Genomic DNA, 14366 nt, shown 5'->3' on the forward strand with positions numbered 1-14366 from the left:
TCAATTTGTTGTAGTATAGCTAGTTCGGTTCAGTCCGCGCGATGCGGCGGGGTATTTCGGTGCGCGTATTCATATTTAACGCAGTTTTATTGACAGAAGGAAAAACGGCCCGTGTGTTATGCGTTATTGTTGGTGTCGTCGTCTTTAGTGTTTTTTAAAATATGTTCGGTTCAAACATAGTTAGTTTATTTTTGTTGATAAAATTATTTAGAGCCTGACGGTGCTGGCGAAAAAATTTAACTCCTGGCGAGCAAGAAGATACGGGTTGTCGTTGTGTTTAGCGTTTTTTAAAAAGTGTCTGTTTCGAACGCAGTTAGTATCGTTTTGTTCATAAAATTATTTCGAGTCTGACGCTGCTGTCGGAAAAATTTAAGCCTCGGCGAGCGGGAAGATACGGGCTGTCGTATTTAGCGTTTTTTAAAAAGTGTCCGTTTCGAACGTAGTTATTCTCGTTTTGTTCGCAAGAATATTTCGAGTTTAACGTAGTGCTCGGTGAAATTTAAATCGGAGCGAGGAGGAAGATATGGGCTGTCGAAGGCGTTGGTGGAAGTTTTTATTTTAAGTTTCAGAATTCACAGTTTACTCCCCTGAAGTACAGGGTTTTTTTTGTAAGTGTCCAAAAGTTGAGGGGAGTGTTTTGGGTTTTTTGGGATTGGGTTTGAACTATTGTCGTTTCATGTGGTGGGGGTGATCAAAACGAACACAAACCCCACCACTTTTAGTATATGTGAATGAATGAATAAGACTCTCACAAATAAATGTCATTTTAAAGTTTATTTCATATATAAGTTCCAAATCAAGTGTCCTATGAACATCTATGATAATAGGACCCACAAATCATGTAATAACCCACATTTTTCCGTTAAATTATTTTAACGCCGTCTTTTTTTTTAGATAATATTTTTCGTTATCTATTTTCGTATCATCCGTTTATCTATTTAAAGTCCGATATTTAATAATAACATTTCTCGTTCACGCTAGCGCATTTAAAATAATTCGTTCGGTTAATTTACGCACCCGCTTTCAAACTCGAGGGACTAAACTTGCCAAAGGACCAAAGTGGTGACTAGGTCCACTAGTCAACCACTCTTACACCCACCTCCCACCTCTCATTCTCTCATTTCTCTTATCTCTTTCTTTTCTTACTTTCACTTTTCTCTCAAAATCACAACATCAAAGATTCATCATCTAATTTTGATCTAGCAAGCTAACATCAAAACAAATTGCATATTTGGAATCCTTGCATCATCCTCTTCAATTTGGTACCAACTTCATAGCTTGGGGTAAGCTTTTCAAAATCTCTAATTTTCATAAATTGGACCTTTAAACTTAAAAGTGTGTTAGTTAGTGTCTATGGCTCGAGTCTAACATAAATATGTGGTTTATTTAGTCGATCTTGTTATTTTGAGTAACTAGCATGAACACTTGAAATGGGTTTGTCAAATCCTTGGTTTTGGGTGATTTAATGTTGTTAGATGTTAATGATATTGTGTTAAATGTGTTACTAGCATCATTAGCTTCAATTTGATATGTTGGTTGGCTTGGTAAGACCTCATTAACATGATTATTGATTTTGTGATTTTTGGTTAGGGTTTGGTAGCATTTAAAATAAAATTTTGATGCTTTGAATGCTATGAAACGTTGTTAGTAAGTGTTTAGTTGCAATGTATGTTTAATTACCTTCGAAACGGCATATCGTATGTGTAAATTGGATTCCCGAATCATCTCATGCGTTTATGAACTTTGAACTTTTGATAATGAACATCCAATGATCTTTCGAAGCGGATTTAATTGTTGTAAATGCTAGTTTTTGTTAATGATATGTTCTTAGTTGTATTCCTTGTCAAGATACCTTTCCAATGATATAAGATACGTGTTGTAAGTTTTTTCGGTTCATAATTTGTGTTTGGATGAGTTTTGGTTCGAGACTTGTCAAATTTTCAGCATTTCATCAGGTCAGGTGTTTTGGACGCCATCCCACCCCTTCGATGCCATCCTGTCCTTTACTGCTGGACGCCGTCCAGCCATTTTGGACGCCGTCCAGATGATCTATTCAGGGCTGTCCAAAATTGTCATTTCACGTTTAATTCTAACTATGCTACGCACCTCCGATTAACATGTAACTTGTTCTAACATGTTCATATATGATTATATAACTTAGAAAAATTGTCCGAGACCCGACCCAGACGTATTAACTTTTTCGTTGACTTTGACTTGACCAAAGTTGACTTTTATTCAAACTTAACCAATACTTTATTTAATCGTTATAACCTTTCTCTTATACTTGATTCTTGCATGAAACTTGACAACGTGATTCACATGCTATATAATCGAGTCGTAACGAGCCATAGGACTAATTGAACAACTTTGACCGACCTTGTGTCTTACCCGGTATTGATATAACTTACTTGTTTAGGTCAAGACTAAGCAACTTTCATTGCACAACGTTTAATTACAAGTACTTTGGCATGCAACTACGGTGAGATCATAGTTCCATCTTTTCAACAACTTTTATACTTTTAAATCATGGGATGAGAAACATATACGGTTTATACTTTTATACTTTGAACACAAGTACGAAACAAACATTCCACGCACGAGTTCGAACAAAAATTCTCAAGTCCAATTATCATCAGTTACACTTGCAGGGTGTAACTGTAAACGTGAACTTATGTTGTGTGGCTATAAGGGTTTGACGAACCCTCATTCGGACGGTTCGCTACCGTTGGTGGATGAAATATATTTTCGGGTATAGTGTAGGTTCTAACATTATGATTCAGAGGTACCATTCAGTTAAGCCTTGATAATTGGGTGCTCGGCAAACGTACAACAACTTTGGAATGCAAACGATTTGGATAATCAACTATACAAAATCTTGTGGTTCAAAAAGAACGTTTACAAATACACCTATGATTTCACCAATGTTTTTCGTTGACAGTTTTCTATATGTTTCTCAGATTCATACTTGGCTACTTGATACATGCTTCCGCACACTTTGATTACTTGCTTGGGTTCAAGCATACATGCATACGCTAGTGATAGCACCTTTGGATTCAAACTTAATGTTTACATGCATACGCTATTGATAGTATTCGTGATTTTCAACTTACATTATGTCGCAAGTTACTTCATTTATACTTATTAACTTTTGTAAACTTATACATGTTGTCGAACCGTTTGGTTTACTTAAAACTTTGCAAGTCTTACACGTTTCAAATGAATGCGACATAATTTTGGTCAAATGCGTCTCATTTAGGGACTATGACCACGTAACGAGACCTAAGTAGACGGCGCCGTCAATGGCGATTTTGTCGGGTCGTCACAGTTGGTATCAGAGCGTTAGTTGTAGGGATCTAGGATGTGCATTAGTGTGTCTGACAGATTCGTTAGGACGCATTAGTGAATCTAGACTACAACCGGATAGTTAATCATTGCATTCTGACTTGTTTCCTATAGATAGCACTTACTTGACTACTTGTGCATTTATACTTGAATCTTTCTTAGGTGAACTTCTTAATGGTACCAAATTTTCATCATACGAACTCGTACTCTTCCACTTTCTGGTAACACACGTAAATTCAAGATTCAAACGCGTAAGGATGACGACGATTTCATTATTTATACTAGTTCGGGAACTTTGTCTCCCAGGTTGTTATTCACCACCGTCCCAGCTTACTATCCACAAGTGCTGTAATGTTTCCACCACTATGGCAATCACTAACCACTACCGATGTTACACCGGTGATGTTCACTATCTACCACTTCTTGTTACTACCACCACTACTCTAGATGAGTATCGTCATCACTGCTTATCACTACGGTTGCGTACTACTCGTTATCATAATTCGTAACTCTTTTCGTACCTAAAGACATTATTGTTTGACTTGAACCGCATTGACGTGAGCAACCAGTTATACACTTCACTCAGGAAACGCATCTTCAGAGTTGCACTAATTCTTTCGATTAATTACGAGTCACGTTAGAGACGTCGTTACACTGTGTTCATTTTAAATCTTCACGATTACACGAACTTGATTCTATGGAGTGATGTGGGAATGGAGGTATGAGTTAGCGTAATATAACGACACTCGATCAATGTGGTTATATTATAGTAAGTCATACCAAAGTTCTAATGACTCGTGATGGTGATTGGACTCGATCAACCTAATCACCACCATGTGCCATGTACATGACTTTATATTTTTGTTTTGAACATCCTAAAACTCCGTGAATATTGATAACAACCATACTAAGGACACACCTTTGGCTATTGCCAAATCATATTTATGCTTCTGAATAAACGACCAATTCTTTCAACTTTAAAACATATGTTACACGTGTACACTATCTCGTTTTCGCACAAGTTTTATCGACGAACTACGAAATGCTTGATATGCTCACATCGAGGTGGAAACTTCTCTCGCATTACACTCGTACTTCCATATAAGGAAATCTTTTATCTAAATTCTCAATGGAGAGAGAGACTCTTCACGTTATACTAGTATTCGCCACGAGGGTGAATAGCCCTAACGAACGTTTTCAGAAACCGATAAGAAACTTGTCCTAACAAACGTCTTTCAGAAACCGATAAGATGGGAAAGACTTGTACAACTATACATTATAGGAATTCTATCTCGACACGGTGTGCCATTTTCATTTATTTCAGATCGAGATGCTCGTTTCACTTCTAGACTTATAAAAAGCCTTGGGAAGTAGGCGCACCTTTTTTTCGAGTATATCGAGATGTCGTTCTCTTAATTGTTGGGCCGAAGTAGGCGAAAAGCAAACCACCAGACCCGAATTCATTCATGAAATATCTGTTAAGATCATTCAAATCCAAGAAAGGCTCACGACGGCCCGTAATCGCCACTATGCCAATGTTAGACGTAATGTAGTGACCCGAACTTTTCCATGTTTATATATATTAATTGAGATTGATATTTACATGATTAAATGTTTCCAAAATGTTAAGCAATCAAACTTGTTAAGACTTGATTAATTGAAATATGTTTCATATAGACAATTGACCACCCAAGTTGACCGGCGATTCACGAACGTTAAAACTTGTAAAAACGACATGACGATATATATATGGATATACATATGGTTAACATGAGATTATGATAAGTATCTCCATAAGTATATTAACAATGAGTTATATACATATAAACAAGACTACTAACTTAAGGATTTCGAAACGAGACATATATGTAACGATTATCGTTGATACGACATTTAAATGTATATATATCATATTAAGATATATTAATATATCATAATATCATGATAATATAATAATTTAAAATCTCATTTGATATTATAAACATTGGGTTAACAACATTTAACAAGATCGTTAACCTAAAGGTTTCAAAACAACACTTACATGTAACGACTAACGATGACTTAACGACTCAGTTAAAATGTATATACATGTAGTGTTTTAATATGTATTTATACACTTTTGAAAGACTTAAATACACTTATCAAAATACTTCTACTTAACAAAAATGCTTACAATTACATCCTCGTTCAGTTTCATCAACAATTCTACTCGTATGCACCCGTATTCGTACTCGTACAATACACAGCTTTTAGATGTATGTACTATTGGTATATACACTCCAATGATCAGCTCCTAGCAGCCCATGTGAGTCACCTAACACATGTGGGAACCATCATTTGGCAACTAGCATGAAATATCTCATAAAATTACAAAAATATGAGTAATCATTCATGACTTATTTACATGAAAACAAAATTACATATCCTTTATATCTAATCCATACACCAACGACCAAAAACACCTACAAACACTTTCATTCTTCAATTTTCTTCATCTAATTGATCTCTCTCAAGTTCTATCTTCAAGTTCTAAGTGTTCTTCATAAATTCCAAAAGTTCTAGTTTCATAAAATCAAGAATACTTTCAAGTTTGCTAGCTCACTTCCAATCTTGTAAGGTGATCATCCAACCTCAAGAAATCTTTGTTTCTTACAGTAGGTTATCATTCTAATATAAGGTAATAATCATATTCAAACTTTGGTTCAATTTCTATAACTATAACAATCTTATTTCAAGTGATGATCTTACTTGAACTTGTTTTCGTGTCATGATTCTGCTTCAAGAACTTCGAGCCATCCAAGGATCCGTTGAAGCTAGATCCATTTTTCTCTTTTCCAGTAGGTTTATCCAAGGAACTTAAGGTAGTAATGATGTTCATAACATCATTCGATTCATACATATAAAGCTATCTTATTCGAAGGTTTAAACTTGTAATCACTAGAACATAGTTTAGTTAATTCTAAACTTGTTCGCAAACAAAAGTTAATCCTTCTAACTTGACTTTTAAAATCAACTAAACACATGTTCTATATCTATATGATATGCTAACTTAATGATTTAAAACCTGGAAACACGAAAAACACCGTAAAACCGGACTTACGCCGTCGTAGTAACACCGCGGGCTGTTTTGGGTTAGTTAATTAAAAACTATGATAAACTTTGATTTAAAAGTTTTTATTCTGAGAAAATTATTTTTATTATGAACATGAAACTATATCCAAAAATTATGGTTAAACTCAAAGTGGAAGTATGTTTTCTAAAATGGTCATCTAGACGTCGTTCTTTCGACTGAAATGACTACCTTTACAAAAATGACTTGTAACTTATTTTTCCGACTATAAACCTATACTTTTTCTGTTTAGATTCATAAAATAGAGTTCAATATGAAACCATAGCAATTTGATTCACTCAAAACGGATTTAAAATGAAGAAGTTATGGGTAAAACAAGATTGGATAATTTTTCTCATTTTAGCTACGTGAAAATTGGTAACAAATCTATTCCAACCATAACTTAATCAACTTGTATTGTATATTATGTAATCTTGAGATACCATAGACACGTATACAATGTTTCGACCTATCATGTCGACACATCTATATATATTTCGGAACAACCATAGACACTCTATATGTGAATGTTGGAGTTAGCTATACAGGGTTGAGGTTGATTCCAAAATATATATAGTTTGAGTTGTGATCAATACTGAGATACGTATACACTGGGTCGTGGATTGATTCAAGATAATATTTATCGATTTATTTCTGTACATCTAACTGTGGACAACTAGTTGTAGGTTACTAACGAGGACAGCTGACTTAATAAACTTAAAACATCAAAATATATTAAAAGTGTTGTAAATATATTTTGAACATACTTTGATATATATGTATATATTGTTATAGGTTCGTGAATCAACCAGTGGCCAAGTCTTACTTCCCGACGAAGTAAAAAAAAAAATCTGTGAAAGTGAGTTATAGTCCCACTTTTAAAATCTAATATTTTTGGGATGAGAATACATGCAGGTTTTATAAATGATTTACAAAATACACACAAGTACGTGAAACTACATTCTATGGTTGAATTATCAAAATCGAATATGCCCCTTTTTATTAAGTCTGGTAATCTAAGAATTAGGGAACAAACACCCTAATTGACGCGAATCCTAAAGATAGATCTATTGGGCCTAACAAACCCCATCCAAAGTATCGGATGCTTTAGTACTTCGAAATTTATATCATATCCGAAGGGTGTCCCGGAATGATGGGGATATTCTTATATATGCATCTTGTTAATGTCGGTTACCAGGTGTTCACCATATGAATGATTTTTATCTCTATGTATGGGATGTGTATTGAAATATGAAATCTTGTGGTCTATTATTATGATTTAATATATATAGGTTAAACCTATAACTCACCAACATTTTTGTTGACGTTTTAAGCATGTTTATTCTCAGGTGATTATTAAGAGCTTCCGCTGTCGCATACTTAAATAAGGACGAGATTTGGAGTCCATGCTTGTATGATATTGTGTAAAAACTGCATTCAAGAAACTTATTTTGTTGTAACATATTTGTATTGTAAACCATTATGTAATGGTCGTGTGTAAACAGGATATTTTAGATTATCATTATTTGATAATCTACGTAAAGCTTTTTAAACCTTTATTGATGAAATAAAGGTTATGGTTTGTTTTAAAATGAATGCAGTCTTTGAAAAACGTCTCATATAGAGGTCAAAACCTCGCAACGAAATCAATTAATATGGAACGTTTTTAATCAATAAGAACGGGACATTTCAGTTGGTATCCGAGCGTTGGTCTTAGAGAACCAGAATTTTGCATTAGTGTGTCTTATCGAGTTTGTTAGGATGCATTAGTGAGTCTGAACTTCGACCGTGTTTACTTGAAAAATGATTGCTTAACAAATTTTGTTAGAAACTATATATTTTTAACATGTGAATATTATGTGATATATTAATCTCTTAACGCGTTTGATATTATGTGATAGATGTCTACCTCTAGAACAAGTCCCATTGACTCACCTAATAATAATGAAGAGTCAAATGTAAATTGGAATGATTCGTGGACTGATTCACAAGTTCCCGAAGAGGAACCGGAAGAAGAGTCGGAACCGGAAGAAGAATCGGAACCGGAAGAAGAATCAGAACCGGAAGAAGAATCAGAACCGGTGGGGGAAATAATAAAACGGTTAAGTAAAAGAAAATCCTCAACCAACCGACCAAGGTTAATTATGGTCAATGGTGTTTCCGCCAAGGAAGCAAAATATTGGGAGGATTACCAATTCTCCGACGAATCGGATTCCGACGAGAATTCCGATGATGTTATAGAAATTACCCCAACTGAATTTAAAAAGGCAAAAGAAAATAATAAGGGAAAGGGCATAAAAATAGAGAAATCTAATTCCAATCCCGATGAACTTTATATGTATCGTCAACCCCCGAAGTCCTTAAGTTGTAACAATGACCCGGGAACCTCTAAACCACCAGGTTTTTCTAAACCAATGTGGAAAATTACGGCTCGTATTAGGGGAACATCATATATCCCTAGAAACTTGGCAAAACGAACCAAAACCGAAGAAGAAGAAACAAGCGAGTCGGAATAAGATAGTTGTATTCGTGTGGTGTAATATATGTAATATAGTGTGCTTATGCTTTATGATATATGTAAAAATTGCTTGTATTAATAAGTATTTTTTTTTATGAATCTAACTCTTGTCTATTCTACAGTATAAAAACACAAAATGGATAGACAACCCAATATTTTAAGAGACCTACCCGGAGACATGATTGATGAAATCTTGTCTAGAGTCGGTCAGAATTCTTCGGCACAACTATTTAAGGCGAGATCAGTTTGTAAGACATTCGAAGAACGTTCCAAGAATGCCTTGGTTTATAAAAGGCTTTCGTTCGAAAGATGGGGGATATCACATTGGGAAATCCATAAGTTACGATGTGTTTACTTTGACGCATATATTGCGGGGAACCCAAATGCTATTTTACGCAATGGGTTAAGAAATTATTTTGACTCAATATATCCGAATATTGGACTTCGTGATTTAGAAAAAGCGGCTAACATGCAACATAAAGAAGCATGTTATGCTTATGGATTAGTAATGTTCGCTTCTCACCAAAGTGAGAACAAGAACATCGGCCTACAACTATTAAACAAAACGTTCCCACAAGTGACGGAGTCGGTAATTGGGGTAAGAAATGAGGTTTTTAGATTGTTACGGGACTGTTGGACATTACGTAACCCTCGTCCCTTTGACGACGTTACAACACGCTGTCTTATCAATGGCCATAACGGTTATGTTCCACAAGACCAAGGATGAGAAGTAGTCCTAGTAAAACCAGAATGCATGACTTGTTTCTGGACGTATGAATTACGTGTCTTTATTGCCTTTGCTGAACGACTTGTGTACTAGCTAGAATTATCTTCACAACTATCTTGTATCAAAGTTATTGTGTGCTATATTTCATGCTTTATGTAAAATAAGCAATATTGTAAGTTTGTAAAATATTGTATAAAAGTTTGAACGCGAAATATTATTATAATTAGTTTTTCATATAGAATGTAGTAGTTGAATTGTATATTAGCTACTAAGTATGAACTTAACGGGTAGGTACTACCCGAATTTAAACTTATAAAACGCTAATATGAAGAAAAAGCTTTTATAAATGAGTTCATATTATGCTACGAAATACTATTAACTACTCTTAATATTCTGTATGATTAACTTGTTCCATTTGACTATTTTGAAGGAAATGGCACTGACTACTCGACACACCGTGAATATGAATGAAGAGGAATTCCGTACTTTTCTAGCTTCAAACATAGCCGCAGTACAGGCTGCGCTACATACCAACAATAACCTTGGATCTAGCAGTACAGGAAATCGTGTAGGATGCACCTACAAAGAATTCACTGCCTGCAAACCTTTGGAATTTGATGGAACCGAAGGACCGATCGGATTGAAACGGTGGACCGAGAAGGTCGAATCGGTGTTTGCCATAAGTAAGTGTACTGAAGAGGACAAAGTGAAGTACGCTACGCATACCTTCACAGGTTCTGCGTTAACATGGTGGAATACCTATCTAGAGCAAGTGGGACAAGATGATGCTTTCGCACTACCGTGGTCAGCATTCAAGCACTTAATGAACGAGAAGTACCGTCCCAGAACCGAGGTCAATAAGCTCAAGACAGAACTTAGAGGGTTACAAACCCAAGGATTTGATATTACCACGTACGAAAGACGATTCACAGAATTGTGCCTATTGTGTCCGGGAGCATTCGAAGATGAGGAAGAGAAGATCGACGCGTTTGTGAAAGGAGTACCGGAAAGAATCCAAGAAGATATAAGTTCACACGAGCCCGCCTCCATACAACAGGCATGTAGAATGGCTCACAAACTAGTGAACCAGATTTAGGAAAGAATTAAAGAACAGACGGCTAAAGAGGTCAATGTGAAGCAAGTCAAAAGAAAGTGGGAGGAAAACGGTGATAAGAATCCCCAATACAACAACAACAGCAATTACAACAATAATCGCAACAATTATCCCAACAATCGCAACATCAATCGCAACTACAACAAACGGCCCAACAACAACAACAACAATAACAACAACAACAACTACAACAATCATCCCAACAATAATAATAACCGCAACAACAACAACAATCAGAAGCAGCTATGCCAAAGGTGTGAAAAGTATCACTCGGGGTTCTGCACCAAATTTTGCAACAAGTGTAAAAGAAATGGTCATAGCACGGCAAAGTGTGAGGTCTACGGACCAGGGGTTAATAGAACGAAAGGAACAAATGGTGTCGGAACGAGTAATGGCGGAGCAAGTAGTGTCGGAGCAAGTTATGCCAATGTAGTTTGTTATAAATGTGGAAAACCGGGCCACATTATTAGAAATTGCCCGAACCAGGAGAACACGGATGGACAAGGCCGCGGAAGAGTTTTCAATATTAATGCGGCAGAGGCACAGGAAGACCCGGAGCTTGTTACGGGTACGTTTCTTATTGACAATAAATCTGCTTACGTTTTATTTGATTCGGGTGCGGATAGAAGCTATATGAGTAGAGATTTTTGTGCTAAATTAAGTTGTCCATTGACGCCTTTGGATAGTAAATTTTTACTCGAATTAGCAAATGGTAAATTAATTTCAGCAGATAATATATGTCGGAATCGAGAAATTAAACTGGTTAGCGAAGCATTTAAGATTGATTTGATACCAGTAGAGTTAGGGAGTTTTGATGTGATAATCGGTATGGACTGGTTGAAAGAAGTGAAAGCAGAGATCGTTTGTTATAAAAATGCAATTCGCATTATACGAGAAAAAGGAAAACCCTTAATGGTGTACGGAGAAAAGGGCAACACGAAGCTACATCTTATTAGTAATTTGAAGGCACAAAAACTAATAAGAAAAGGTTACTATGCTGTTCTAGCACACGTCGAGAAAGTACAAACTGAAGAAAAGAGCATCAATGATGTTCCCATTGCAAAAGAATTTCCCGATGTATTCCCGAAAGAATTACCGGGATTACCCCCACATTGATCCGTTGAATTTCAAATAGATCTTGTACCAGGAGCTGCACCAATAGCTCGTGCTCCTTACAGACTCACACCCAGCGAGATGAAAGAACTGCAAAGCCAATTACAAGAACTTTTAGAGCGTGGTTTCATTCGACCAAGCACATCACCGTGGGGAGCTCCTGTTTTGTTTGTCAAGAAGAAAGATGGTACATTCAGGTTGTGTATCGACTACCGAGAGTTGAACAAACTTACCATCAAGAACCGCTACCCACTACCGAGAATCGACGACTTATTTGATCAACTACAAGGCTCGTCTGTTTATTCAAAGATTGACTTACGTTCCGGGTATCATCAAATGCGGGTGAAAGAAGATGATATTCCAAAGACTGCTTTCAGAACACGTTACGGTCATTACGAGTTTATGGTCATGCTGTTTGGTTTAACTAATGCACCAGCTGTGTTCATGGACCTTATGAACCGAGTGTGTGGACCATACCTTGACAAGTTTGTCATTGTTTTCATTGATGACATACTTATTCACTCAAAGAATGACCAAGAACACGGTGAACATTTGAGAAAGGTGTTAGAAGTATTGAGGAAGGAAGAATTGTACGCTAAGTTTTCAAAGTGTGCATTTTGGTTGGAAGAAGTTCAATTCCTCGGTCACATAGTGAACAAAGAAGGTATTAAGGTGGATCCGGCAAAGATAGAAACTGTTGAAAAGTGGGAAACCCCAAAAACTCCGAAACACATACGCCAGTTTTTAGGACTAGCTGGTTACTACAGAAGGTTCATCCAAGACTTTTCCAGAATAGCAAAACCCTTGACTGCATTAACGCATAAAGGGAAGAAATTTGAATGGAATGATGAACAAGAGAAAGCGTTTCAGTTATTGAAGAAAAAGCTAACTACGGCACCTATATTGTCATTGCCTGAAGGGAATGATGATTTTGTGATTTATTGTGATGCATCAAAGCAAGGTCTCGGTTGTGTATTAATGCAACGAACGAAGGTGATTGCTTATGCGTCTAGACAATTGAAGATTCACGGACAAAATTATACGACGCATGATTTGGAATTAGGCGCGGTTGTTTTTGCATTAAAGACTTAGAGGCACTACTTATATGGGGTCAAAAGTATTATATATACCGACCACAAAAGTCTTCAACACATATTTAATCAGAAACAACTGAATATGAGGCAGCGTAGGTGGATTGAATTATTGAATGATTACGACTTTGAGATTCGTTACCACCCGGGGAAGGCAAATGTGGTAGCCGATGCCTTGAGCAGGAAGGACAGAGAACCCATTCGAGTAAAATCTATGAATATAATGATTCATAATAACATTACTACTGATAATGCTAAAAACGAACATATATTTCATAGCATTATTCCTCAAGAAAGACAAGCTTTTAGTTGCAAATTGTTCTATTTACAAGTGATATTCGTTTAAATAATAAAAGGTGAAGACAAAAGACAGATTCGACGAATTGAAGACGCAAACGACCAAAAAGCTCAAAAGTACAAAATACAATCAAAGAGGTTCCAATTATTGATAAGAAACGTCTCGAAATTACAAGAGTACAAGATTCAAAATACAAAGTACAAGATATTAAATTGTACGCAAGGACGTTCGAAAATCCGGAACCGAGACCGGAGTCAACTCTCAATGCTCGACGCAACGGACTAAAAATTACAAGTCAACTATGCACATAAATATAATATAATATTTAAATAATTCTTATAATTATTTAATATATTATATTATTTATAAAACCGTCGGCAGAAGAAAACAACCAAAAATGAGCCTCCCCAGCTAGCCATGCGATCGCATGGCCAGGAAGAAGGAAGTCCATGCGATCGCATGGCATGAAAAGTCAGGCCACATCTCCTATAAAATCGAGTTTTGGTGAACCAAAAACATATCCATCTTCCTCTCTTCTCTCATATATACGTAAAATATATATATATAATTTATATTTTAATTTTAATTTTAATTATAATTCTAATAATAAGGGTATGTTAGCGAATGTTGTAAGGGTGTAAGTCGAAATTCTGTCCGTGTAACGCTACGCTATTTTTAATCATTGTAAGTTATGTTCAACCTTTTTATATTAATGTCTCGTAGCTAAGTTATTATTATGCTTATTTAAAACGAAGTAATCATGATGTTGGGCTAATTACTAAAATTGGGTAATTGGGCTTTGTACCATAATTGGGGTTTGGACAAAAGAACGACACTTGTGGAAATTAGACTATGGGCTATTAATGAGCTTTATATTTGTTTAACTAAATGAAAGTTTGTTAATGTTAATATAAAGATTTACAATTGGGCGTCCCTATAAATTACCATATACACTCGATCGGACACGATGGGCGGGGTATTTATATGTACGAATAATCGTTCATTTAACCGGACACGGGAATGGATTAATAGCCACTAGAATAATTAAAACAGG

This window comes from Rutidosis leptorrhynchoides, chromosome 10 (assembly GCF_046630445.1).
Source record: "Rutidosis leptorrhynchoides isolate AG116_Rl617_1_P2 chromosome 10, CSIRO_AGI_Rlap_v1, whole genome shotgun sequence".
Taxonomy (NCBI): domain Eukaryota; kingdom Viridiplantae; phylum Streptophyta; class Magnoliopsida; order Asterales; family Asteraceae; genus Rutidosis; species Rutidosis leptorrhynchoides.